Source organism: Musca domestica, unplaced genomic scaffold (assembly GCF_030504385.1).
Source record: "Musca domestica strain aabys unplaced genomic scaffold, Musca_domestica.polishedcontigs.V.1.1 3, whole genome shotgun sequence".
Classification (NCBI taxonomy): domain Eukaryota; kingdom Metazoa; phylum Arthropoda; class Insecta; order Diptera; family Muscidae; genus Musca; species Musca domestica.
The window spans coordinates 21,270,183-21,274,910 of record NW_026712299.1 but is presented as its reverse complement, the minus strand read 5'-3'; positions in this window follow the sequence as shown (position 1 = coordinate 21,274,910).

The following is a 4,728-nucleotide window of genomic DNA, read 5'->3' as shown; positions in this document are numbered from 1 at the left end:
TATAGCTACGTAGCAATACTCAGCAAGCCGAAGAAAGCATGAACAGTTGTTGTATCATATTTTTTAATTGCCACTTTCAATTAACACTTTGTATACAGTCAGTTGTTCTCAAAGGCAAAATTTAAAAATTCTGCAGCATAGTGGGGGGACAGATGGAATTTTTTCACTGGTGGCGCAGAAATAAACATACAAACAACAAGAATTCATGCGACATGTAAACATACATACTTTAGAAGAAAGACAACAAAAACAAGCATACATATGATTAATAGAAAACAATTTTATTTGAAAAAAAAAAAAACATTAGATAAAAATACATATTTTAACACCCTCATGGAAGTTAATGCGGATGCACAGAGCAAATATTGCAGCACTTCATTGTGGGTACAACCCAACGAAACAAATGTCGTTCATTGATGCTTGGACCCAAAATTCATACTTTTGTATGGTACTATCCAGTGTCCGCTGAATCGTTGGCGAAAAGTGCCTAACAGTACTTTTCAGTACTTGAAATGCACAATTCTTTCAGTTTAACATTTTTTTATACCCTCCACCAAAAAAAGTATGGAGGGTATATTAAGTTCGTCATTCCGTTTGTAACTCATCGAAGTAATCATTTTAGACCCAACAAAGTATATATATTCTTGATCAGCGTAAAATTCTAAGACGATTTAGCCCTGTCCGTCCGTACCCCCGATATTCGGTATTTTGATGATGTTAGCCACATTTTTCAATGGAATTGTCTGATAATCCACACAAGTAGTTCCTTGTGGGTACTTTATAACTCGGCAGAGAATTATCTATATAGGTCCACAATATCGTATAGTCCCCATATAAGGGTACCCCCACGGTATTCGGTATTTTGATGTTTTTAGCCATATTTTTCAACGGAATGGTCACAAGGGGTTCTTTGTACACAAGGGGTTCTTTGTGAGCACTTTACCCCTCGACAGAGAATTCTCTATATAGGTTAACGATAACGTATAGCTCCCATATAACGGTATCCCCCGATATTCGGTATTTTTATGATTTTACCCACATTTTTCATCGGAATTGTCTGAAAATCCACACAAGGAGTTCCTTGTGGGTGCTTTATAGATCGGCAGAGAATTATCTATATAGGTCCACGATATCGGAGTTCTTTGTGAGCACTTTACCCCTGAAACTGAATTGTCTATATATCCCCCATTTAACGGTACTCCCTTATATTCGGTATTTTGATGACTTTAGCCACTTTTTCCAATGGAACTATCTGAAAATCCACACAAGGAGTTCCTTGTGAGTACTTTACACGCAGACATAGATTTGTTTTTATAGGTCCACAATATCGTATATCCCCCCATATATCGGCATCTTCCTATAATAGATATTTTAAAGATTTTAAAAGAATTTTTAATGGATTTTATTTTTTTTGAAAATTTTCTAATTCGTTCCAAATGGTGGAGGGTATTCAAAGTTCGGCCCAGCCGAACTTACTGATTTTTTACTTGTTTTATATCAAAACTTTACACCTTTTACACCAAAAGCCTTCAAAATTTTTCACTTAAATAATACCGATAGTGACCTCAATATCAAATATCAGAATACGAAATTTAATTCAATTTACTAATTTTCTTGTTATTATTGTACACATTTCTTGTTATTATTGTACACATATCTTAATTGCAGATACCAACAGAAAGCTCAGTATCAAATTTGAGGATTTCTGTCGTATGCCTTCGCCCAATACCAAATTTAGTACCATTCAGTAATTCTTGTACAATTATAGTACACATATCCGAAACCACTTTTATGTGTCGAGGCTACCGTGAACAGTCACCTAATTACCAAATTTTAAATTTCAAGCACTATATGTGGTACACATTTCCAAAACCACCTTTTTATCACAAATCTACCACCATCAGGTACTCCAATACAAAATTTCAAAATTCCAGCTTCTTCCCTTCGCCCAAAAGGGAATTGTGGCAAATTTAGAACTGTTCTTACACTTAGTATGCATTTTCAAAACCACCGTCTTACATCCATTTTCTAGAAGTGATTCTCATACCAAGTTTCCAGATCTTTTATGTGCATTTTAGTACTTTTGCTACTCTTATTGTTCGAGTTTCGAAAAACCTTTTAGTTTCTCTATCCTGCTGAACATCAAAGACTGTCACTCCAAATTTCAAATTTCCAACTGTATTTCTTCCTCAAATACCAAAGTCAACACTCTTTAGTACTTTTCGTACCCTTTTGGTACGTATTTCTAAATCCTCCTGCATATATCAACCAAACCGCACAAAAAACTCTTACCCATCGACCCTACTCCTCAACCTAGATTCCCATTCCAAATTTATTGGTTTTAGCTCTAACTGTTCAAATGAAACGAAATGCCACCAAATGTAGTACTTTATTGTAATTTTTGTGCACTTATAGCGTGAATTTGCAAAATACATATATCGTACACCCCATCAATGACCCTCATTACAAAGAATTCCAATTCTATTGGTTCGTCAATGATAAAGGGTATCAAGCTTAGTACTTTTCGTACCGTTCTAGATCGAATTTCCTAAAAACCAGACTTATCAGTCGGTCAATCACTTTACTCTTCTATAAATACAGATATATTTCTGGAGTCTATCATGTAAGCCTGAAACATGAAATAACTGTATGCACTTAAAATATTTTTCTTACAAATACATTGATAATATTTACTTAAATGTCTATAATATGTGTGCTGGGTTACACTTACCATCGCATTTGATTTCCCCAATATCGAGATTGGAATATACCATGACCATTAACGAGTTAATTTGTTATTAATTCAAATGTGGGGGAGTCAATCATGACAAATGCAATCGAAATATATTTTAGCATCAAATTCTATTTTCGTAGCTCATAAATTTCCCCAGCTTTGGGGAGAGTGAGAAATGAGAGTCATAGATCAATTTATAAAAGAACATTATAACAATTCCTATGTCTTTGACTTGTTTTCATGGTAGAGTGAATTTTATGTAAATTTTTTGATAAATTTATGTTTGGCCTACGTTTAATGTGTCTGTGTGTTGTTTAAAAAAAAAGAAAAGAGAAAAATATGAAATGGCAATATTTATTTTTTAGCCAGTGGCATCACTTACTTAATGTTTCTATAGAGTATATAACGGAGTTTCCAAAATTTTGTAAAAAAGTTTGAGTGTCTTGGGCGAATTTTTTTTGTTTGTGTTCTACATATATGGGTCATTGTGTTAAAAGCTTTTCAAATATCTTTTTTCTTAATTTCAACAGCATGCATCTTGGAACATACCTACCCTACACCATAAGGTGGTCAGGGTATTATGTTTTTGGTGCCTTTGTTTGTAACAGGCAAAAGGAAACGAGATAGACCCATAGTTCCTTTTGATGATCTGCATAGAATCACATTCTGAGTCGATTTATGCATGTCCGTCCGTCCGTCTGTCCATGTATTTTTGTAAACAAAGTACAGTTCGCATTTATTGCCCTATCCAGATGAAATTTTGCACAAATCATATGTTTGGCCCAAGGACGAACCCTATTGAAATTGGTGATAATCGGTCAATCGTGTAATATCAGCCCGAATAGTATGGAATTTTTCACGAACGATCAGATTGGAACTGAAAATAAGTAAGCCAAATTTGATCGAAATCGGTTCAGATATAGCTATAGCTATAGTAGGCTATAGCCATAATATGCACTCTGTAACAACAATATTTGGGGAAATATATCAAATGCAGCTCAGAAATACCTATGCTAAATTTTATCGAGATCTTTTCAGATTTGGATATAGCTCCTATATATAATTTCGTCCGATTTATTTTGATTGTTCACCAAACGTCTAATATTTGCCCAAATTGGATGAAATTTGGCACTTTCCACCGTCTAGAATCTAGTATGTCAAATTTGGTGAAGATCGTTTCAGATATAGTTATAGCTCCCATATATACTGTTCATCCGATTTGTTATATTTGTTACCCACAGCCGTAATATGCACTCCGTAACAACGATATTCAACGATATTCATATTGCACTCCGTAACAATATATCAAATATAGCTCAGAAATATCTTTGCCAAATTTTATCGAGATCGGTTCCGATTTGGATATAGCTCCCATATATATTTGTATCCGATTTCACCAATCCTGTTCACCAAATGGGCAATATAAGTCGGCATATTTAGTCCTTTGAACTTTAAATTAAAACAAGTAAGCAAAGGCTACAGTCGAGCGGGGCCGACCGTTGAATACCCTACAACACTATAATAAACGATACTGTTTATATAGGCGAGATACTCGAAAGAATTCCACAAGATATTGTGACAAATTATAAAAGAAAACCATCAGGTTTCGTTCTCTAATTTTCGAATAATAGCAACTTAAACTAATTTGCTCATTTCCAATTTATTGGTAGATGTTGCACGTAAATGGTCTTCCTAGATCTGGAACCAATATTTCCCAAAGACCTATAATCTCTCAGAATTGGCAAAACATTAACATTTATTATTGGTTTTTGACTGAAATGCATCTATATGAGATACAGACATTTGACTATATTCTTCAACGAAATCAGCGTTAAGGTAATGGTCAGAAGTGCGTCTTTCCTGTATATGTGAATTCTCCAAAAAGTCACTGTAATGGACATTTTCGTATTTTGTCTTCAAAAGTTGGCAAACTATTTCACACATTGAATATTTTTGGATGGCCATCCAAAACTGCTTGGCTTTTGCAATGTCCG